Source organism: Hippocampus zosterae, chromosome 9 (genome assembly GCF_025434085.1).
Source record: "Hippocampus zosterae strain Florida chromosome 9, ASM2543408v3, whole genome shotgun sequence".
In the NCBI taxonomy this organism is placed as follows: Eukaryota; Metazoa; Chordata; class Actinopteri; order Syngnathiformes; family Syngnathidae; genus Hippocampus; species Hippocampus zosterae.
In genome coordinates, this window is record NC_067459.1 from 16,292,068 (window position 1) to 16,317,628 (window position 25,561).

The window sequence follows — 25,561 nt, forward strand, 5'->3', positions numbered from 1 at the left end:
GTTAGACTCTGCATTAAACATTGACAAGTAATTACTTTTCATTCTGAGATTGATTGATGATTGGCCTTTTCATTCAAAACAGATTGCAGCGATAGAAAAGAAAGAAGGCAGTCAACAGTGGGCTAGAGTAACAAAACCATCTAAATCAGGGGTGTCACACTACTCATTTAGGAGTTACAGCTTCCCTGTAGGGCTGTTATGACAGAGAAACCACAAAAATGTTGAATCGTCTCATCGTATCATACTTTGTACGGAACAGATTGGATGGATTACTAGTTTTGAACAGTCACCTATAATAGTTTGTTCAATTATTGTTCAATTTAGTGTAAACAGGATAACAAAATGATGGCCAAATCTCAATATTATTTATTAGACACGACAATATGACATTTCGGTACAGATTATTATTATTATTATTATTATTATTATTTTAGCAGGCATCATGCCAGTTCACACACAAATTTGGGACACATTTTAGTAATGCGTACTGTATTACTAACTGTTTTTGGATAGAGGAATAAAGTGTTTATACTTCAATACTACCTGCCACATAGATACATCCCAATAATGTAAAAGATTTGTTTATCATTCAATTTCCCTCAGCCTCTACAACTCTGAACATCATGAGCTGATACACCCGCACTGTAAGAAGGAGAGGTACCGCTGCTGTCAGGCTATTGAGTAGACGGTTCTGAAAACCTGGACCCATCCCCCCTCACCCATTTTGAATATGCTTATATTTATTTTATATTTTAGATTTATATTTATTCATATACTTTTTGTCTTTTATTTTCTCCCTTTCAAAATGTTGCTGCTGTAAATTGGGAATTTCTCCATTGTGAGACAAGTAGGGGGTTTCTTATCTTATCTTAACTTATCTTATTTTATCTTATGATAATTATCGATTCTGAGCTTTTGAATAAAAAGTATTGTATGTGAGCTCATGAACCAATATAATTCAGAACCGTTTACAGTATAGAGTAAACTTAATGGTACATTTTCAGTTTATGTCCTCTATGGAGGTTGCAATTCCTTATCCCTCAGGAGAATAATCTCTGCGTCACTTAAGTCCCTGTGGACAAAAAGACTTTCATAAAAACACAGCTCAACTTGGGATTTCACTTTTGTGTGCGTGCGTGCGTGTGTGTGTGTGTGCGCATGTGTCACATCTATCCAAAGCGAGGCACGTTGAGGGACAAGCAGACCTCTCCTGAGGCACAGCCCCGAAGCGATCAATAAGGCCATTTCCAGATAATCACCCCTGCTGTCTTGCTGGACAGTGTTAACACTTGCACAGCCTGTAATAACCCATACAGATCAATACAACACCATTTCTACACTGAATTTTTCCGCCTCAGTTAATGCAGTGAAATGTGAACTGGATTTTGGTAGAATCTGACCTTGTTTCTGCTCCAGTTATCAGAATCCTACTAAACCTGTCAAGATCGCCAAGTGAAACAGACAGGTCTTGTTACATAATCACAGACGGTCCTCACGGACATCTCCATCGGGGTATGTTTTATTCAATGTGCTGTATGCCATTTTGAAATGGCATAAAGCGTTTTGAAATGACATGAGTTCGTTTATTCCAGAAGGAATCCAATTTCTGTTCAGCAACTGAGATTGAATGGAACTTGGTCGCTTAAGACCACATCCTTCCTGACTTTTTCTTAACCCCTCACACTTATAATATCATGTTGTCTAGTACCCACTGTAATTACTACATTCGAGCACAAATAACATATTACATGCAAGTTACGGTAGTTTTTGATAGTTGTCATGGATTTTTTTAATTGGGTCCCCTCTTCTTCCCATGAACCAAATTTTCTTACAGTCTGTTCCAGTCTTCCAGTCTGTTTTATATATATATATATATATATATATATATATATATAAATGACATAATATCTATAATATAATATATATAACATATATATAATAAAATATATAACTGACACTACAAAATTGGGGCCAAGAATATGACCTCCATCTTAACAGAGTGAAGCTCACGTATAACAATGGAATAGATGCCGTTTGTGACTTTCATAGAGTTTTGTACTCTTCTGAAATTGAAATCAATTTCTTTTTTATGAAGCTTCACCCTTGTATGGCAAGAACTATGTTGTTGACACCATGTAAACTGCAATATCTCCCCTTGCGGATGATGTAGTCAGCTGTGCATGTGAGGTGGGCAGTTGGAGACCACGTTGCACTTACGGCGCGTGGTATGAGACCACAGTAAAATTAAAATACCTTCACATATTTTAGTGTTAATTGATGATGTTGTTATTGCTACGTACACATAATATTGTATGTTACATATCAAACTTGAGTCTCTTGGTGTCAACTGTCGGGGTGGTGGCCATTTTCATGTTTATCGACGTTGGGAAAGCGCATACCAAGCATTTCCCCTCATAAATCACTGAGAGTGTCGCTGCAAATGTTGCCAGGTTTTATTGCAGTTTAATCAGCTCAATGAATGTTTTAATAGGCTGATATTTCAGAGGAGAGAATGACACTGCAGTGATAAATGGTGAGGGGTGAACTTTCAACACTTCTTCCCTGCCAAGCCTCACTAAAGAAATGTGTTATCTGGAAACTCTTGTATAGCCAATACCCATTTATTTCAAAGCTAACAAGACCATCTACAAACCAATCATGTTGTAATTGACAAATTAGTGAAGCAGTGTTTTTTTTTGTTTGCTTGTGCGCCATTTTCTTCTAAATATATTATTGAAAATATTTTTCCACCACCCTTCCTTCCGTGGGTCTTTTATGAATTCATCTGAAGACCTCATCTCACTCCCTGGACTCCTATTCCATTTAATACCTGTATGTATTTTCCCCTCCTCCTCTCTGAGGATTGCACTGTTTCCCAATTTGTCATCCCTGATACCCCCTTCACATTATGTACATACCTTAATCAGCCCGTTTTCCTCCTCTCCTCCATTTCATCACTTTTTCTACCGTTCTTCTTTTGACCTTCAGCTTCCCAGCTTCATTACTCTCTTCCATCTCTGTATTTCCTCCCAAGTCCCCTGACCGCAAGGTTGTAATTGAATGTAAAATCAACATGGTTGTGACATTTTGGCATTTCACTGACCAACAATTCCACTCCCCCCCCCCCCCCCCCATCATGTATAATGTTGTCTTGTCATTCACATCTATATGACATGTGGTGTGACTCTTGTAATAAGGACACAGATGGGATGATGGGTAAAGCTGGGGGCTTTAATTAAAGACCAAAGGGTCACAGTGAATAAGTCGGGTTGGGTTTTTGGTGAAAGGGAGGGGGGCAGACGGTTATCTGCCACTGGAGTGATAAATCAACTTGCCCCTTCAGCTGCCCTCAACACAACATCACGCCACTGCATTGGGTGCCCCCCCCCCTTTTCCAAAAGCAATTCCGTCATGTCTTGTTAGCTCATTCGTCTTCATCAGTAGCAGTGGGAGGCTCGAGCCCCCGCACCCACACTGCATCACCGTGAGCCACCAACCCCCACCATCCACAACCAATGCCAAGCCCCACTGATCAAAGCTGAGCCAGCCTGTGCATTGGCATGGGCGTGCACAAAAACACAAATTGTGTGTGTGCAAATGCTTCAGCAGATCACAGTTAATAATGAAGGCAGGGCAACCACACTCTGTGCGCTAATGGCATTTAGGACCAATTAAGGATGACTAATTAATGAGGCATTTCCAGTAAGACTTTTATTTGCAGTCACATAAATCACTGAATTGTATTCTCTCCAAATAATAATATCGTTATGACACGTAATGATGCATTGTTGATACAGTGGAATGCAGCAGATTAATGTTTATGAAAAAAGCTGAATGAGTTAATGGGAGGTATTTCAGTTAAGTGAACATCTATGATGAAAACATGAAGTAAGATGTATTTTTTTCCCTAAAAGTGGACTCAATGTACAACATAGATTTTTTTGAATGTATGCCTACAAATTAGTCATCTTTTCGGCGTACATGAGCGCCCATCGAGTGTGAAATTGAACAATTAAAGTAAAACTCAAGTCTTCTACCCATTTTAGAAAATGTTTCCGTAAGCGAGCCAGTCTGCACTTCTACCTCGCTATGATAAAACAGCAAAGCTCTTTAACCACCTCCACACCAAGTCTCCTCAATAACTCCGCCGCAGAGTTAGCAGTGATTAGCGTTAACATTCAATTTCTCTCGATATCATTCCACATCTTTCCACATGATTACATTTCTTATACTATCATTGTTCCTTATGAGTCTACATTTTTCCTTCAGCATTCCATCATTCACCCATGATTTCTCCATAAATTTGCATTTTGGAGGCGATAAGTTTAGTTTTGGTGACTTGGTAATGAAATGCTGTCCCTGCAAGTGATAATAAACTGTAATCTAAATACATCCAGTCATCCATTGTCCAAATCACTTATCATACACAATAGCCCAGTGGTCCTCAACTAGAAAGGCTGTAGGTCCACTTTTTTTTTTTAGAAAACCAAGGTCCGGTCCCATGCACGGCAGTCATGGGGAGCAGGGCTACATGCCAATTTAGTATGGTCAAGCCAAGCTTATACAAATCAACACTCCTCACAACCAACCAATAATGGGGTGCATGAAAATAACAATTATTCACTTTGCCAGTACACAGCAAATAATGAGAGGTATTGCGTTGAGGCAGAGGAACTCTTTTATTTTGTTAAGTTGTGCTTGATTAATAATAGAAATAGCCCTTTTAGGGAAATAAAACATTTTTACTTTAACTTTGTTAAACAGTAGTCTTTTTTTCCCTTAATTCAACAAAAGCAAAACATGAATGAAAACAAAATACTCATTTTACCAAAATAAATACTAAACATGAAAACAAAAATATTATTTTCACTTGTACAATTCCCCTTTTCACATCCCCTCTAAAATCACTGAAAAAAATATATCAGAAGAGGAGTTAAGAACCATTTTAAATACTGACACAAGGGAGCACAGGAATGTGCAGTGCTGTTCTTCCACTAAAGGTGAATGCAATGTCTGAGGCATGCAAATATTATTTGAGGACGCCATTGGGATGTTCATTTACCATGTTGCGGTGTTCTGCTGTTAAACAGCTGCAAAGATTCCCGGGTAGACGGGAGCAAAACTGCACACAATCGAAACCTCCCGCGATTCATCTTGTCTAATTGTCTGTGTCTAACTGTCTAGCTCTCCTGCGCTGAAGCTGTGAGCATACTGTGGCGTCGCGCATGCGTCTGTTTCCTGACACAATCATCCATTTTGAATGCGTGACGCTAATGTATGGGCACACCTTAAGTTCAGGCGAGCCAATCAGCGCATCGTAATCGCCGACATGCCCTGCTCAGCCACGTGTATGAGCCAGTTCGTCAAACATACAAACACAGTCGCGCTGCTGCGTCCTCTGCAATACATTTGTTCGTGCACGCAAATAATAAAACGGATAATTTTAACAAGCGATCGCGGTAATGCGCAGATAATAGTCCAAAAATATAAAATGTATAACGAAAAAAATCAATTTTTGATTTATTATTTTATACAATTTGCCGAGGGTCCGGACAGAGGAGGTCTGGACAGAGGAGGTCGGCGGTCCGGTCGTGGATCGCGGTCCGCCAGTTGAGGAAGACGGCAATAGGCCATTTAAGGGTCTTGATCCAGATGTGTTGTCAAGTTTCAGGCCCATTTCCAAACTGCCTTTCATTTCCAAAATTCTGGAAAAAGTGGTGCACATGCAGTTGAAACTTTTCTTGGATGAACATAACATCTTGGAGGTCTTCCAGTCAGGTTTCAAGATAATGCATAGCACGGAGTCAGCCCTGTTACGCGTTTCTAATGACATCCTCCTGGCAAATGACTCTGGAGACCACGTGCGTCTAGTTTTATTGGACTTAACTGCAGCATTTGATACAGTGGATCACAGTATTCTGCTGACTCGTTTGCAGCACTTGGTGGACATTGGCGGCAGTGCTCTTGAGTGGTTTAGGTCCTATCTAGCTGACAGAACCTTTTGTGTCAGCCTTGGCTGCTCTGAGTCACGCACTGCTCCCCTGTCATGTGGTGTTCCACAGGGCTCAATTCTGGGGCCTCTGCTGTTCTCGCTGTATCTGCTCCCATTGGGCTCCATCTTATGGAACCATGGTATTCCCTTCCACTGCTATGCAGATGACTGCCAGATCTATGTCCCACTGAGCAAGAAAGACGCCTTCTCATTAAGGCCACTCCTATCCTGTCTGGAAGAAATCAAAACCTGGATGGTACAAAATTTCTTAAAATTCAACGAAAAGAAGACAGAGGTGATATTGTTTGGTCCCAGTGGCCTTTGTACATTCCATCCTGTAGACTTGGGCCACCTGTCTCCTTATTTTAAGTCAACAGTCTCAAACTTGGGCCTTAAAATGGACAGTGATTTCAAACTCGATCGGCAAATTGGTGCCGATCCAGCTTCTTTCACCTTAGACAGCTGGCCAAAATAAAACCTCTCCTCTCACATGAACACTTTGAGACAGTAATTCATGCCTTTGTCACATCCCGGCTCGATTACTGCAATGCCCTTTACTTTGGAGTCAGCCAGTCCTCCATTAAGCGCCTTCATTTGGTCCAGAATGCCGCTGCTCGCGTCTTGACTGGTGCTCGTAAGAGGGAGCACATAACTCCTACTTTGGCATCCTTTCACTGGCTCCCCATCCATTTTAGATTTATTTTCAAGATCCTCCTCTTTGTTTTCAAATCTCTGAATAATCTCACGCTACCTTACCTCTCTGAGCTCATCCGCCCCTACACACCTGCCCGGCGCCTCAGGTCTATGGACCAGACATTATTCGAAGTACCAAGAACTAAACTGAGGCTCAGAGGGGATCGAGCCTTTTCTCTTGCTGGTCCCTCTCTGTGGAATGACCTCCCACTGAACATTCGGTAAGCCTCCTCGCTGCACATCTTCAAAGCCCTCCTCAAAACTCCTTGTATTCTTTGGCATTTGACTCGGCATGACTTAGATTTGTTGATACTTTGATACTGTTTATTGTGCATGTTAAATTGCTCCATGTACAGCACTTTGTATGCAGCGATGGCTGTTTGAAAGTGCTCTATAAATACTGTTAACTTGACTTGACTTAACACAGCTTGTTAGGCTAGTCCTTCTTTAAGAATAAACATTGCAAAAGAAAAACAAATTTTAAAAAGGCTCTTATCTTTTTTCAAGGTAAAACAGAACATTGCTTCCCACAAAAAGCCACATAAGCAAATTACCCCCACAGATTTCATCCATTTGATAATTTGAACTGGCATCTTGTGAGCTATGCTGACATCTCACATGAAGTCACAAATAATAGCACCATATTTTTCTGAACTTTGGTTTCCGAATAGGATGACCTCAGGTGTGTTTGAGTGAAGTCGATCCACTGCAGAATTGAATTTCATTTCATGTTGACAGTAGAAAATAATTACCCTTGGCCCAATGCATCAAATTGCCGCAGCTTTACACAAACTGGTAAGTAGGCATGGATTGACAAATTGTCTTGAGGAATAAAACATGTTTGAAATGTAAATGATACACCCGGTGTATATTTTATTTTGCTCTAGAAGAGAAAGATGTAACAAGTTTGGGTTTGTTTGTTTTTTTTTTTTTGCCTCCCACCTCATTGCCTCATAGTGATAGTTGCCACCACATCTGCAAAGTTGTAGAATGCTGCGAAAAGATTGATTTGATCTGGATGCTGTCATTAGTACCGGTACTTTGCAAGCAGCAGAGGAACAATAAATACAAATAGACAGTGGATGTGTCTGTGTTGGTACAACAAAGAAAAGTTCACGGCGCTGGCAGTCTGCCTCTAACAACAAAACAAAGAAACATTTCATGTTTAGCAGGCGGCACACAAATGTGACATTAAATGAGCTGGCTTTCCTGACTACGGCTAATTATACAGGGTGGCCCACTTAAAAGTAGCCCGGATTTTTTTTTAAATTAAAATATTTTTTTTAATTTTTTTCAAAACATGTATTTAATTACGTGAATGTTACAAGTGACCCAAGTCTTTCCAAAACCTGTTTTTATTACTTACAGGTTACAAGAGATGCTGGAAGTGTTCCAAAACTGCTCCGGTTATACATGTTGGCGCTGAGCCAATTTTTGTTTGTTTTAGATTATACACGAACAGTAGTGCTCCTACCTTCTCCGGGTGCGTACCATACCTCAAGAAAATTGTGTTTTCCTTGCAGCAGAGAATAGTGATTGTGGAAGGCTATGTGCGAACCGGATCAATTAAGAAAACACAAGAGGCCTTCACTCGCGAGTACCCACAAACAAAACCACCGGCTAAACGTTGTGTTCAGAGCCTGGTTAAGAAATGGCGAGACACTGGCTCTCTCGCAAACGTGAAGAAGCAGAGACCTAAATTAGTCCGGACGCCCGAAGTTGTCAGTGATGTTCAGCAGCGAATTACAAATAGCCCTCACAAGTCAACTCGGAGACTATCCCAGCAAGTTGGTGTATCACGAACGACATGTCAGCGTGTACTGAATTCTCTGAAACTGAAACCATACCGAATTTCATGTGTTCAGGAACTAAAGCAGCCCGATAAAGATGTCAATGGGGGACACTTGCAGCATCTCTTGTAACCTGTAAGTAATAAAAACAGGTTTTGGAAAGACTTGGGTCACTTGTAACATTCACGTAATTAAATACATGTTTTGAAAAAAATTAAAAAAATATTTTAATTTAAAAAAAAATCCGGGCTACTTTTAAGTGGGCCACCCTGTAGCATATTGCACATGCTCACATGTATGAACAAAGAGATGGGAATTGAGTGTTCTAGAATATGTATACATTTAATAACAGAGTGGTTTGTGAGTTCTATACATCCATCCATTTTCCGATCCGCTTATCCTCACAAGAGTCGTGGGGCGTGCTGGAGCCTATCCTAGCTGTCTCCGGGCAGTAGGTGGGGGACACCCTAAACCGGTTGCCAGCCAATCGGAGGGCACACAGAGACCAACAACCATCCACGCTCCCACTCACACCTAGGGACAATTTAGAATGTTCAATTAGCCTGCCATGCATGTTTTTGGAATGTGGGAGGAAACCGGAGTACCCGGAGAAAAGCCACACAGGCCCGGGGAGAACATGCAAACTCCACACAGGGAGGTCGGAGCTGGAATTGAACCCGGTTCCTCTGCACTGTGAGGTCGACGCGCTAACCACTGGACCCTATGAGTTCTATTTTTGAGAAATTTTATTTATCTAAGGTGGTGGAAAAAAATGTGACAGCGCTGACATTTCAAAATGATGAGCATACTCTACATAAGTAAACACACCAACACAAACTGTCCATAATTGTTCCCTCAGGTCACACAGCAGCCCAGACATTGATTGACAGCTGTCAATCTGGGAGATGAGGGTTGACTGGGGGGGTCAGCCATTGTCTCAGGGGCTCTCATGTGTCATCAAATAGGGCTAGGGCTGGAAGGGGATAGAAATAGACAAGGTCTGCTGTGGTCCACTGAGCTTTGCCACTGCGCCCAGTAAGTGGAAGGGAGAGACATGGAGGGATGGAGGAAAATGGAAAAAGTCCCCCGGGGATGTTAAGGAACCATTTAACTTTGTGACAGGAAGAGAGGCGTGTGTGAGGGCTGCACATGTCTAGATTCATAATAGTGTACTGCTATACTACATATTCAAGTAGAGTGAATGAAAAACAAAAATCTTTGAAAGATCATTTCTTTATGATGGGATTTATGAAGAGGTTTTTGGACAAAATGTGTAGCACCAAAATAAATGGAAGATGCCCATTTTGGGCATGGGGGTAGGAGATTACTACGTCCCTGATTACGTTGAAATTGATAAACCTCATGGGGCGGCCGTGATGTCCAGGTCCGTCTCAGAAATACATTGGCCGTTAGGGAAAATTAACATTTTCCTGAATATTCCCAATAGCCACCCTGCCCGGTGTTATCATTATGTTGAACCAAGGCTGTCGTGAAGAACACGAGCTCTCCTCAAAAAGCTGTGATTTTTGCCGGCACCATTGAAGCAACTCCTGCACAGTTAAATGTGCATTCTTTTGTACCGGACTGGAGTGCTACAATCATTTTTCATCAAGGATTTGAAATGCTTTTAAAGTCTTTTGGCATATAGTGTTTGGTATGTTTATGGCTTAAACTATTAATTAAAATATATTACACTAACTTTGATGGAAGCAGTTACGTTGTTTTTTTCTTCCCCAACTGTTCATCAAAAATTCTCTTTGCTCCCTGTCCTTCACAAACCATGGAGGTCCAATGTATATCTGCAATTGTCCTTGAATGATAAATACTATAAATGCTAGGCAGGTGTGACTAGCAACGGTACATGAATAAATAAATGCTATATATGACGACATTGACGAAAAGAGTATGGGTGGGGATTGCTGGATCAATATCATATAATGTGATATTCTGCCTGGGGGCTTAAATGAGAGAACGTTAACACACACACACACACACACACACACACACACAGACCAGTCCCAGCACAGCATCACCTTTTCACCAATTCATTAAAAACAAGCTCACCGCGCGTCATTAACATCAGAGCACACAGTGTTGCATTCAAAACCACAACCAAAGATTTTCTTTCTTCTTAGCATCCGCTATGTATCTATCTATCCAACCTTAAAACCACGTAGGGGAAAACAATGTCAGGAGGAAAAACCAACAAAATGGGTAAAACAGCAGAGATGCTCCACTGCTTGCCTGACTGTTTTAGGTCTCTGCAGACTGAACGGATGCTAGAGAGAGAGTTGTGTGGTGCGTTCAAATCCCTCCCCTGCGCCCCCACCCTGCAGTGAGAGTATATGCTTGGCTTCTCCTGGTTCCTTAACATTCCTCGCCATCCTCCTCCAAAGCCTGGGAGACGACTGAGGCAGACAGCAGTACTTGTTATAGTCACAGGCCTCAATCCAGTGTGTGTGTGTGTGTGTGTGTGTGTGTGTGTGTGTACACGCGAATACAAATTGTGGAATAGGAATTTGTATTTAACCACATTAATTTAGGTTTGACTCCCAAGATATCAGCTAACGTCGTGTTTTAAATCATAATATTGACATGGAAATTCTTGTGGGTAATATTACAAACAAGCTTGTTGTTAATTAGATGAATATATCTGAATAAATCATAATATGAACAATGCCAGAAGCCAAACATCAAGTTTAGGCATTCTAATCAACCTGAGGCAGTGTTTTTTTTTTTTTTACTAAATCTTTATTTTATCTCTACTGATTGCTACTATGTCTTGGGGAAGTTGACATGGGCGCCAGCACACCCTGCGACCCTTGTGAGGATAAGCAGATTAGAAAATGGATGGATGGATGGATGGACTACCTTCAGGTCATTCTGACAATTTCAATAAATAACAAAACAAATGAAACAAAATAAATTGTAAACCGAAAATATCCCCTGTGTATTTAACTCAATACCATACAAGTACTTTGGAAGAGTTCCAGAGGCGCCTTTCTAGGTGCACCGCTACCATGCAATGTGTGTGGGATGTATAGACAGTACAGTATTCCAATCCTGAAAAACGAAATTCACACCAAGTGGGAACTCTTAAATGGTAATGGAATGTACATCAAGATATACGAGTTTATTCATCCTCGGGGTATACTGGAGGTGCAGATTTGTGTGTTGACTGTCAGTGAGAATGGACTGGAGGGCTTAGCTGGTGGGCAATATTGGCAGAAAGGCTCCAGTGACTCAAGAAAGCTTAAAAAGTCTCACCTAGGACCTCCGTTTGGACACACGCAGGCTCTACCGACATTCGTCTATAAATTATTCAGCAGGTCTCCTTGATGGGACGGTCATTCTAATGAGAGAAACGTTACAGGGAGACTCATCCGTGTCTGCGCACATGCAGTAAGTGTAAAACAGGCATCGCGATAAGGCATAGGAGGAGGGTGTTTGCTTGGATCTGCGTGCTACAAAAACGCTAATTGGCTTGAGGGTTGTTAGACATGACGAACAATTAGGGCTTGTGTAATCAAGTCTTGGCGGGAAAATAGAAACACATCGATTTCACTGAGGTACAATTAAATGGTAAACAAAGTTGTTTCAACTGAGCTAATAGCCGTACAGGCAGATGATGTACAGACAATTTTTTTTCTTTATTTGGAAAATAAATAATTAATTCCACATTGTTACTCAATAATATACGTTTGGCCAAATAAAACAGTTCCAACATCACTTTGAGAAGGACAATAGCACCTCTGTTATTAGCATAGGCAGTCCAAGTCATTCTGATATGCGGATGAACTATGACCTATGAACTATGACCAAGGAGCATTTTTTTTGAAGACCATACTCAATATCTGCAAACATGATCATCATCCACATATTATTCTTCATGCTATGAGAATTTTTTTTTCATTAACAGCTTGTCTTAATTTCATAGATTCGCCACATGTGCTTTTTGTGCCGATCCAATCCTGACTCAAAACTAACAGTATGTTGATGCAAATACATTTTAAATACAGAGAAAGCCATCCCCTTACGATCCATTTATAAAGTGAAGGAAGGTCATTCTAATGATCTTAAAACAGGCTTCGACAACAACTTGCGTTTTTTTAACACCATGATCGATCTTTGCTTGTTTTGCATTATGTCACTGTATTTGCGCGGAGCAGGTTTGCTTTGCTGTGGGACACGACGAAGCAACCACACAGACACACAGATGACACAAATATGCTCCCATCTCCCTTTCCTGTCGACTTTTTGCTTCTCCTGCTAACAAGCCCCGAGCCCCGAGCACCTCACGCTGTCTCCCTCTCTGTTACCTTATAGTCTGGCCGTCATGCTCCTGTGGCTCCACTCGAAAGGTTACGCTGTGTACCCACCGTCACTGCCTGTCACCCCATCACCATCACCATCACACACACACACAGACACACACACACACACACAAACACTCACACAATGCTTCATCAGTCCTAGGCCCTGTCAACAACATACTTAACGTTAAGGCTTTATAAAGACAAAAGTCGAATTAGGTAGAAATCGCTTTTCAAAGAAACCGGAGCGGCAGGTGAGAGAAATTATAAACACTTAAGAAAAAAAAAATCCATTATTCTGCACTAGCAGTGGTACTCGCCTTGGCTGACTAACAAGTTCAGCTTTTCTATATTTTCGACAGTACCTCTCTTTTCTGCCCTTTTTCATGATGACAGCCGAAACTTGATTCAAATGATCAGCTCATTAGCAAGCCCTGAAGAAACCTCATACGGGTGCTGATCATTTAAATCAAGTGTGTTGGAGCAGGGAGACGTATAAAACAGGCAGGAAAGCGACCCTCGAGGACTGGAGCCGGACACCGCTGCCCTTGTCCATACTTCCTGTGGACACTACGACAGTGAGAGCGCTGCTGCTAACTAGTGGATGTGCAATCACAATTTATCCGAGCACGTTCCCTAAGGTCACACGACCAATCTATAACCCCGAACCCTCCTTGGGGCAGCTCCGCCCCAGTATTTGACAAGGACTGAGTCATCTGAAAGTGATTAGTAATAATGAACTTACGTGAAATTCATGGTGAGGCTTCTGACGTTAACAACTACACATTTTTTGACAACTACTGTACTAATTGTATGAAAACATATTTTCAAACTAACCCTCCAACCCTAAATTGTCTTTTTGTCTTGCAACTGACCGCAGACCATTCCAGGGTGAACCTACCCAGCAGAAAATGGGGTGATAGCTTCCAATTCACCTGCAACCCGAGTGATGATAAAGGGGGGTAGAAAATGGAGAGATGGGTAAAGTATCGTCAAGTATGGCTGCGCTAATACTAAATTGCATACAAATATGGTCTTGCTCCCAATTTTAATTAAAAAAAAGAAGAAAATTCACATTCTTGTGCTTCTGCAGCCAAACAATGTTTCTCAGCACAGCAGGTCTGTCATGTCTGTGTTGTTGCATTGGTTTAGCGTGCTCATGTGAGTATTAAATCTCTTCCTTTTCCTATTAAACTCTGGTGCGAACCCTCGGCAAGGTTTGATATCCATGTGATGTTAAGTTGCTTTTTAAAAAAAACATTTCGTCACTCATCTGCTTCTGTCTTCTTCCTCTTATCCCTCTGCCGCCTTCTGTCTCTCTTGTTCTCTGCGGGCAGTCTGTGAAGTGTTCAAGCGCTCTGACGGCACGCACCGCCGACTCAACATCTTGTCTCGTCATGGCAATTACACACAGGCGCGCACGCGCGCACATGCACAGGACGCAGCTCTCAAAAATATTAGGGAACAAGTATCTAACTCCCCAGTATGTTGTTACAAGTTATGCGATTTAAATCTGTAAAATAGTGCAAGAGGGTTAACAAAGGTCTTTTCAACTGGATTGACCTTGCCCATTGAAAGCAGACAAACACTCACACAGACACCTCCTGCTCCTGTAGCAAACACGCGAGCTGAGACCCGAAAGACTGAAGGAGTGAGCAGCTGGTTGGAAAGCTCGGGGCACGGACCAGTCACTGACCCCATCCACATGACAGCAAGAGGATAAGGGTTAATTAACAGCCGACTTTAAGAGTTTAATAGTTTAATGAATGATTCATAGCTTCCCGATCTATACCCAGTCTTGAAAACACACGGACAGAGTCAGAGCCTGCATAAATTATTCACTTAGTGCGAGACTCACCATTTCACTCACACCGAGAGCCAAGACCAAGCCGAATTTTAGCGGCAAAGAAACGAGTTCAAGAGGGTTGTGCCGAGATGAAGAAATCACAATGCAGAGTCTCCTTAATTGACAGAAATAAATCAAATTACACTGGACCTTCTAAGATTGAACTCAGACCATTCCTGCATGCAAAAGCTATTTGAGCCATCCACTCCAAAAGATCATCCTGTTAAACTCCTAAACACTTTAACTGAAGAGTCATCTTGTAAATAATATTTGAAAATAAGATATCCTTTATTCGTCCCACACTGGGGAAATTTACAGCCTCCAGCAGCAAGAATGTATGTTGAAAGAAGAAAGAGAAAAAACAACAAACATCTTTCAACTAAATGCAATATGAACACGAAATGGATAAATCGCAGTGCTATTTACAATTTTCCTTCACATCATTTAATTATTATTATTATCATGATTGTTATTTTTTATTCATCAGCCTGAGATACTACCAATGGTGTAGCTCAAATTAACAACATAAAATTAATGTATCTTCTTAACAACAACGATCTAATGCAGTGGTCACCAACATGGTGCCCGCGGGCACCAGGTAGCCCGTGAAGACCACTTGAGTAGCCCGCCAGTGCCTGGACATTGTGATTTGCTAGTAGAAATTATGATTTAAAAATGCAAACATTGGCAGTACTGTGAGACATTTCGAAACACGATCAAAGTCTGACAATTTAAATCATCAAGTATTAAAAATAACCCATCCTCATATTATTGAAGGTATTTTGGACAAATATGTTATTTCAGACGTGTATCAATTTGGTAGCCCTTCACACAATCGGTACACATGAAGTTGCTCTCACCCTCAAAAATGTTGGTGACACCTGATCTAATGAAAGTATAAAGTATGTTGGATTAAAACTACTCCGACTTTCAGTGTACAACTCTTTCCTTTGCTTACCCTGCTCCATGTTTTGTGTGGTACACACCATGTCGCCAAATAGCAAAGTGAGCTAAGCAACCTTTAGATTGGCTAACTGACTGATTACTTGTTTGAAGACACCTGTGATGCTAATTAGAGGTGACCGTCACAGGTGTTGAACAGGTCCAACGTTCAAACTATTTTTTGTTTATTCTTGGGGTACCATCATTTTGGCCTTTTTCATGAGTGAAAAACAAAATGCGTTGAACCATACTCAGAAGCACTGTCTCATTTTCTTTGGATTATTACCATGAAATATGTATTTATTTTGACTTTTGTCAGATTTATGTTCCTTCTGTGGCCACTTTGGATTTTTGTTTCATGATGCGTTTACTACCCATTTATGATCCACACACTACAAGAGCAGGACGCTCACCATTCTGTTCCGATGTTAAAACTTGGTACGTTTATTTCGTTCTTCATCTACCGCAACTTTATGTTCCGCGTGCCGTCTTGTTTCTCAGTGATCAGAACCGGATATATTATAGATACATTGTATAATTTGCTATGGATTAGTCATGTCGGCTAAATTGCTTGTCCATGTGATGTCGAGTGTTGCAATACATGTATGGTTGCAGATGGCCACAATGTATTCCTATTTGTGAGGGGCCAAACCTAAAATCAGAGTGTAACTACTGTCTACAAGACGTCAAGGTGACGTCACTAGACCTCATTTTCAAGCCAGCATCAAAAGAGACTCTTGTAATCACATTGAGGCTTCAGTGCTGTGTGCCTGTATGTTTATCAGACACTACTGTCCGATATATCAGACAGCTGCTGTCATGTTCATGTCGCAGCAAGCCGCTATAGGCAGTCTTCTTGTCTTTTGAGTGATGCCATGGCATGGACAGCATGGTTTAAGAGCTAAAAGAAGGTCATCGATGTCTTGCTTCACTATCGCTCACTTCTTCTCTCGTCTCTCTCTGTTGCTCCCGTCATCCCGACTGGACGATCCGTCTCTCTCTCTCTCTCTCTCTCTCTCTCTCTCTCTCTCTCTCTCTCTCTCTCTCTATCTCTATCTCTCTCTCTCTCTACCCTCTATAACCTGGCTGTCTTTCTGTCCTTCATCACTGTCCTACACTCCTTCCCTCTCTGTATTGAACATCCATCCTTTGAGGTTGTTTTATCTGTAAAGAATTCAGGATCGATGAAAAATAAGTGCAAATTAAAGGCTAGCCCTTTAAAAATTCCTCCCTTTGAATATCATTGCTGTTCAGGTTCAGGAGAGCATTGAGGGGGGAAAATAAGCGGTTAGGATAATTTCGAAGAGGGTTATTGGCGCTTCACAACGAAAAATCTTGAATTCTATTTTTTTTCTCCACGGTACTATTAAGTATCTGAAGTAGTTCCATTTGTGTTGAAGAGCGTCACTCATGTCACTCTCCAATTCATCTCTACTCATCTATAACTGCTTCAGACAACAAAGTGTAAGCAGGAAAGTGCTGAAGATTACACGACTGTCTGTGTCCTATGTGTTGTGTTGTGTTATTTTTGTTATTTTGACTTCAAAATGGTGCCGCGAGACTAGCTGCCTTTCCAGCAGCTCCTATATTTTGTTGTTCTACTTCTTCCTTTCATAACTTTGCTGCTGTGAATTGGGAATTTCTCCATTGCGAGACGAATAAAGGTTTTCTTATCTTACTGCATCCTCCTCGGCTGACGCTGCCAGCTGAACTATTACAATAGGCCAGATCGGCTGGCTTTTGCCGTTGTCTGTTATGCACGTTCTGTGTCACATTGAGAAACAATTCAATCTTTTGGTAGGTTTGAAAAATAAACGTTCCCTCTTGCCGTCCCTGTTTAACACTCTGTTAGAATAACCCGGTTAATTTTCCCCACAAAGCTCTGACAAGTTTGTTATCGTGAACTATGTCTGCACATGCCTAGTGAGAAGATGGAAAAGAATGATGAATTATTGAATTAAATCGGAATGTATTGTATTGTATTGTATAAGGGAAGGTGATACGCGAAACTGTCATGATCCCTTAATCATATGTTTTTAACCGGGTGATTTGCAACTAAAGCAATAATGATTGCTTTAAAATAAAGAAAACTATATTTATCAGTTTTAGTGGGATATTTGGGGCTCACGTCAAATTGCCTGTGTTTGCCTAATGCTAAGTCTGCCCCCGGCTGTTTTTTCTGTTTCCACAGATGACCTCTTTCGCCGTGTAGACAAAAATCTCAGACAATATACAATACACAAAAGTGCACTTTCAGACCTGTTTCCACATTTAGGCATTTTTATGTTGCCCCCCTCCCCAATTTTTTTAAAAACTTTGCATTGATAAACAACATTGTGGTAATGGAAGCACAGCAAACAGTACACATGAAAACATTTCCTGCACACAATAAATACAGCACACGATGATGTGACAGTGATATTTTGACACGCTGTCAATTTGCACAAGGAGTGAGACAAATTGGCCACACACAAACTGAAGCAGCATGGGAGTATATTTAAGTACGGAAAAGACACCACATGGATCGGAAAAGAGACAAAATGAAAATAATGTCTGGACTGTCACTATGCATTATCGCGTATATGTGAAATCACCATAGTCAGACATGAAATTGAAGGAAATTGAACAGGTCTGGGAAAGCATAATAACATTTTTTAATTTTTTTCTTCATGCTGTGACCGGATGATATGGTGTTGAGAAGACCATTGCACATTAACAAATATTCAGCACAACAGGTGCAAAATGAGCTAGTCCAGGACAGGTTCATGCACGGTGATACCGGTTGGAATAGTACACACTGGCTTTCTTATCTCTGGTGACACTAATCTCCTGCCTGCGAATGAGAGTCTAATTAAATCCCATCATATCAGCCAGCTAGATCTGATTACAAATATCTCCATCTGGAACTGCTGCTGAACATTGTGCGGAGCAAGTTTTGGGCATGCAGTTGACTTTTTGAGTTGACCTTTGAATTGTACCATACTGTGCAGATCTTCAAAGTCGGTCAGGCGCCTGCCGTAAAACAGCATTGACTTGGAATGTTGTGTTTTTTTTTTTTGATGTGGACAAAAAACGTTTTTGATGAAAATGGAAGTTTTCGGCAGCAGATTGCAAATGTACGATAACAAATGGGAACATTGTTTTAAACCTTTTGATGATCTGGATGAATTTCAGAAAGCCGAAATTCGGTTTTGACATCAAATATGACTGTCATGTTTCGGTTTGTGACCAACAGGTGGCACTGTAGGGCTCTCCCTGCAGCTGCACACCTGTTGGTCGTTATTGGCCCTCATTGTTTGTTTGTTGCCATCATGTTTGTGGTCATTTTTCGGTCATGTTTCTGTTATTGATAGTTTTGTTTTTGTTTTTTTGCTTCAGTCATGGTTTGATTTGCTACTTTGGATTGTTTTTGTTTTCAGAACTTTGTTTAGGATTGAGTTTTCTCTGTGTTTTTATCAATACAACTCGTCAAGTACAACCTGCTCCTCCCTCCTGCCTGCTTTTTGGAGTCCTCCACCACCACCACCACGTTATGTGACAATGACAATCACAAGCGCTCAACATTTCAACTTTGAAGAAACGTATGTGCATTGGTATATGATTTTTTTCCCCTTTAATGAAAAGAACTCATTTTAGGTCAGTTAAATGTATCGAAAAACACTGACATAGATTAAAAACTGTTTTTGCAGACAGTGCGTCAGCGCCATTTTGTCCCTTGCTGTCGGCTGAGAATGACATCACAGTGCCGAAGAACCCAGCTTGCAAACGTCACATGTCCAAACTCAGAAAACAGGTGAGCTGTGATGGGCGTTTCCTGAGCCCTTTGGTACTGTAATGTCATATTAAGTTGAGTGCAAGTGACAAAATGGCCACGCCCTGAGATGGACAAAAACAGCTGGACTTTTGTGCTCAATTCTTAGTCAGCATACGGCATATGCAGACTTTAGAGTGGCGGGGCTTCATAGAAGATACTATTTTAAATATGTTTGACCTGATTTTTGACTTTGTGTTATTCTTATGTCAATTGAAGCATTACCTTTTGAGCACAAAACATAAGTGATTATAACGTTTTGGCAAAGTACAGAATTGCAAAGTGCAAATCTTGACACGAATCTGAGCGATAATTCATTATTTACCGTTGTGAGAGTGCTTACTTAACCTTGGGGAGCGAGTAGAATTAAAATGTGAATTTCAGGGCTAAGACCCACTCAGTATGCCTCACCATGCTGTGGAGGGGGAGCAAGACACGAGGGTGGGAAAAAAAGGAGTGTGGGAGCTGAGATTGGAGATGCAAGTTTAAAAAAACGTTGGCAAAGGGAACAGGTGCAAGGCCTGCAAATTAAGAGGAGAGTATTGTGCAGACACTATAAGCGGAGGTTAGTCAGGAAGAGTTAAATGAATGGGATGGAATGGGAATCTAAAAGACAGGTAGAGGGAGGATAATGTGGCTGGGAGGGGACAGAGGAGAGGAAAGGGCGGCAATTTTGGAGCACAACACCGATGACAAATTGTGATTAATAGATGGGGTCCGGGCCAGCAGTGTGGAGAGCAACTCATTAATAGAGAGAATTAGAGAGGCTGTGCAACTCAATCTGCACACTGTCACTCGCAATCAAGGCCTCTAATCAGGCCTGCATACAAACAGAAGGCAGGAGGGGCATTGTGAAGCATTTACACAACAATTCATTCTGTCCCACAAACTCAACTGTCTGAATTGTTTCTTTTCACCAAAAAGACAATTTTTTTCATGACTGCTAAGGAACTTCAGGCAGTACCTACGTGATCGAAAAAGGTGGTGTGCGTATTTAATAAGAAAATATGGAAATTAAGCAAAATATTATGAACATCCATCCATCCATTTTCTAATGCGCTTTTGAGGAACCCTTTGAAATGACCTGGATTTCTACAATAATTGTTCATAAAATGTGATCTGCACTCCCAACAAGCACAGTTTTCTTAGCCTAACACCACGCTTGATCGTGTTCCACGTTTCCATGTCTACTGTTTGAGAAATGACCACAACCAAATATGAATGTTAGCAATTCTGTGCCTGGGTGTTACATGTGCAAAGCATGGTTCACATCAAGTAGTTTTTCTCAGACTTGAGAACTCAAAATGGTTTTAACCAACACCACCAATTTTAATTTGGTTTTTGGAGAAGTCATTCATCGTGGGGTTCCCATCAATGTTCTACTCCGCATTGTGAATGTTTACATGGTATGTCCAGTAAGAACATGAAAACTGATCAGATGATGATCAGAAATCCAGAACATTTCAAGGCGCACACATACGTATTTTTTTTGCAACCGTATAAAACTGTGCACTTTATGCTTCGTCATTGTCTTTTTTTTTCAGTATATACAATGGATCATAACGCTGGTAAATGTGGTCACTTCCATTAAATCAATGACGTTTGCATCCTCAGAAAATAAAAAATATGAATGCATGAAAAAAAACGTTATTTTATTTTATGAAGCACATTATTTTGCCCATTAATCTGATTGCATATTTAATAAGTATAATTTAAAACATTAATTTCAGCTGCCTTGAAAAATAGCATTTGTTGCCTGTCCCGTTTCGTGCAACAATTTTAAACAACTCGCCACCTGGAGACACGTTTCAATACGATCCACCTCACATACATAAGGGCAGTCGGTGTGACTTTTTTTTTTCAACTTACAATGCCAAAACAGATTCTCTGACCCCAACGTTTCTATTAGCCTCACAGCCTCAATGTGCCCCATCCTTCTCAAGGCTTCTGCTCGCTCCTCCATATTTACTCTCTGACCTGTGTTATTGCAGGTCAGGTTGAGCCCTTTCCACTGCCACTTACTCGGATATCAGTTTGTTTCTTGCCGCACTCGTAGCACATCCGCAGAAAATTTGATTCTGTGGACAACTCTTTTATAAGATGATGGTTTTCTGTCTATGCTCCGAATGTACTGTACTCTCATCTACGTCCAGTGAATCATTTCCAGCAGGCTGTGACTTGATGTACACGCTACTAACTTACTTTTCTTTTTTACCCTGTAATGACAAAGATTGTTTATTCAAATACAATGTTTATTGTATTCAAGTATAAACTTGAAACCTTCCTAATTTTGAAATCTTACGGTCATCAGACTTCGCCAGGCTCGTGTTGGTTATGCTGTGCCCCTCTCCCTTTCCTCTTCTTTTTCTCTTTTCAACATGCTTATAATAATATCACAGCCGCTGTTGTTAGGTGTTCTCATTAAATTGCGCATGCGTCTCTGTAATTTGACGGACACTCGTAACATTTAATTCAATGATAGAGTATTTTACTGAACTGAAACTAATCACAATGGGGTCAAGTGTCTTATTGCTCTGCATGTTTTGATCACGTAATGAAATAAACAACACCCATCCTCAAGCCCGCAACTTCTCATCCTCTGGATAGCAATATATCCTCCACCCGTTTCCATTGTACGGCCACCGCTCGGACATTGAGACAGTCAGAAATGTCAAGGGCGAATAAATCATCAACCAAAGATCCCAGTGACAAGCAACAACGATCATTTTGCGAAATTTCAGTTGTCAAAAAAAAAGGACGTACCCAAAACTCTTTCTTCCTGCCAACATTTTCAGTTATTAATTTGATTCGTGAATGGTATACCACAATATTGTATCACATGTCACGAGGAAACTGTCGAGGACTGATATTATCACCTCTCGTGTTATATATTCATCGACTTAGTTAATATTTTATAGGGCTCTAAAAACCTCATTCTCTCTAAAGTGTCTTCCCTGCTTGGCAGTAATCATTTGAATTCAGGGAGGCACCGTGTGTGTCGCCGGTGTGTCAGAGTCACGAGTAAATGATGTGCGTGTCCGGATATGTATGCATGTAGGCACTCACATGGAGGCCACGAAGGCGCATAAAGAAGACGTTTGCACATAGAAGTAGTGATAAGTCTTACACATACTGATTTAGGTGGACTATTTTCACTTCTCTCCTTCACATTTGCACATTTTGTAAAATATACAGACCACACAGTTTGCCACTTTTAGGCCAGTCGCGCTTCTTTGGCAACTTCCAATGCAAATGCGCGCGGAGGCTTGGCACATGCCTCGGGGCGCTGCTGGCTGACAGTACGCATCCTGGGGAGTGATCTATTGATCCATATTCAATATCTGCTAGACACTCCTGCTCGCTAAAGTTGGGAGATGAATAAATGAGGAGCAGAACTGGCAGCACATACAAGTCGAGTTTTACCCTGGAGGGCTGCCGCCTGACTAAATGCTCCGAGCCCCTCTTTCTTGTGAAAAAAAGCGCCCATAGAAGCATTTTTAATTGATCTAAGCCGATGCTGGATGGACAGGGTGGCGGCACAAATATGTCTCACAGATCAGTTGACTGCGATGTTATAAAAACATCGTGCTATTTGACAAGGTGCACTTATTTTATTCACGTCTCCCATGAACTGTGAAGTCAGAGGGAAGGAAGATAGAAGGTGTTGGCGCTGTGGTGGTGGGTGTCAACAGCGATTTATCTTTGATCTCTAACGAGGTCTGAAAGTGACACAGACATACGCATCTTCTTTTCACAACTTGGCTCCATGTGCCATCTCCTCGGCTCGCTCACAGTACTTGCCCGGATCTTGTCACCCTGCAAAAGCTCGACATCTTACTAAGCTTTGTAAGGTTTTTAGGATTGCCACCTGGCCTTCTTAGGAGGATAGTGAAAACCTTAGTGCAGCCTATATCTGCCGCTGGACCGACAATAAATGTTTTTTCTCAATCTATTATTGATTATTAAAATCCTGAGAGAGGTAAACCTTCACCTGTGATATTGATATTGATTGTAATGATGTCACCCTTAAACTGATGGTTTAAAAATATCCCAATATATGTATATATATATATATATATACACACACACACACATGCATAGCCTTGACTTTGACACCTGTGCATTAGATCCACTGTGCTTTCTCAATCCTCAACGTGTTACAACTAAATCAAAGTCTGTTGTGCCTTTCTCAGACCTCACACTTAAAATGTATGCAATATTTGATCATTTGGGCAAAGTCAAACCCGAGCTCATACAAAGAAAAACATTGACGTGACAACGATGCTTTCTAAATGTTCAGTAGGTTCGTCCCCTTCGTGTGATATCTGGCCATACAAGGATTTTTGTCAACTGCTCCCATTATTTATTTATTTATTTATTGCCACCCGCAAGGAATTCAAGGTGGTTTATGATGAAAATCTGATGCGACTCAAATTTATCTGAATCTGTTGTAGTCTATCATTAGCCAACGTGAATGCAGTAGTAAAATCATAAGTATAGTAAATGTTTCAATGAAAAAAAAATCCAGGACATAAATATCAAACAATCAACTGAAAAACAGTAGGTTGGTGGTAGCTGAGTGTGCCTTCTTCAAACTGTTTCATTACGTTCATGACGTCGAAACGTCATTGTGTGGCGTCACACCTCACATCCTCTGTACTCTTCCACTGCAATTCCAATTTCAAGTTATTATTCTTTAATATGGCTTTAACCAATTTTAACAACACAACCATGAGCATCAACATGAAAAGATGAACATGTGTGGCTTGTTTGGATGGATGAATTATTTTTCTCAACCCAGATACTCATTGACTCTGAAAAATTTGAATTTTAGGCAAGTGCCTCCAAGCTAAGGTCATGACAGAAAATCAATAATGATGTCCTTGGAACTGACAGAAACATGCTATTTGAGGAATCAACTCATTATGTAGATTACAAAACATCAAAGCAAGTTGAAATGGCACTGTGGATGAGTTATGTGCACATCCACCTCACCATTCGGCGATTGAGGGTTCAAATCCGTCTTCTGGCCTTCTTGTGTGAAGATTGCATCTTCAACTCAGCTTTCTCCCACATTATAAAACACTTTGATGTTAGGTTCATTGAAGACTTGTGTTTTTTGTGGCCTGTGATTGGCTGGCGATCAGTCCAGCATCTCGCTCAAAATTAGCTGGGAGAGGCTCCCAGTGATAAATGCTGTTGAAAATGGATGAATAAACGATAGACAGAGACCCTGAGATCTTTTTTTCCCCTTTTTAATAAATAATCCTAAATCCAAAAAAAGTGGCTGTTGTTTTGTTAATTGTGGCCGTTAAGAAGCTAACCGTCTTTAGTCATGCTCAGTACCAAACTTCCAGGTCATGTAAACAGGACTAATTAAATATTCAAATCAAACTCAGACCTGTGGCAGGTCTTTTTTTTCTTACATAACTCTAGAAATGATTTATGTAAAATCTGTCAATTCTTTGTGTTAGATTACAAACCATTAAAAAGGCATCCCGTTTTTCGTTTCTTTTTCTAGATAGCCAATTGAAATTACAAAAAAAAAATCAAACAATACGAAAGATGTCAAACACGTCTGCATGTTTTGTCACACTATTTTACATACTTACTTGTCAAGACGAACTCTAATTAAGCTTTCCGGAATCGGGAAAAGGTCACATGTGGGGGTGCGGGGGTGGGGGGTGCGCGGGCATGTGTGCGCTCGCGCGCGTGAGTGATGGCGGAGAAGAAGGGAGGTACGGAGGAAGAAGTGAGGGAGTCGGAGCCGGCTTTGTGGGGAGCAGAGAGGAGCCGCGCACAAAATACAACAAGTGAGGAAACTGTTGCTCTGGGCTCACGCTCGCTCTGCGGCGGAAGTCTCGTCAAGTTCTCTTGTCAGAATTGAAGGCTTGTCGCTTCCGTGCGACTCGGTGTCATTAAAGTGACACTCTTCTCATCATTTCCGTCGTGTTTCTTTTTGTCTTTGTGTATGTATGAGTGCGCTTTTATTTTATTTTTTAACTGGCAAGAAAATAAGTTTGCATCGTCTTTGGATGTTTTTTTTTTCTTACTGCAGCACGAGGAAACAAACTAAAGACGCCATGACGGTGAGTTTATCTTTACTTAGCATTATAATTCTGCTACTTTACTTTATTGGAGCGCACGATCCAAATGTGACTAATTTTTATGAAA

General features: G+C 40.9%; 1 protein-coding gene and 1 long non-coding RNA gene across 3 annotated transcripts in view; one reads left to right on the forward strand and one right to left on the reverse strand.

Moving 5' to 3' along the window:
- Window positions 1-25,561, forward strand: part of fkbp11 (FKBP prolyl isomerase 11) — a 182,013-nt gene that overhangs the window by 18,676 nt on the left and 137,776 nt on the right. The window lies entirely within an intron of this gene.
- LOC127608137 (uncharacterized) lies at window positions 9,209-15,669 on the reverse strand. 2 transcript variants are annotated; one of them, XR_007964192.1, is made up of 3 exons: window positions 15,593-15,669; window positions 14,647-14,749; window positions 9,209-9,448 (listed from the first exon to the last, which is right to left on the reverse strand). It is a non-coding gene; the product is annotated as an uncharacterized LOC127608137 (long non-coding RNA). The 2 variants fall into 2 exon arrangements; XR_007964191.1 differs by lacking the exon at window positions 9,209-9,448 and adding an exon at window positions 13,855-14,479.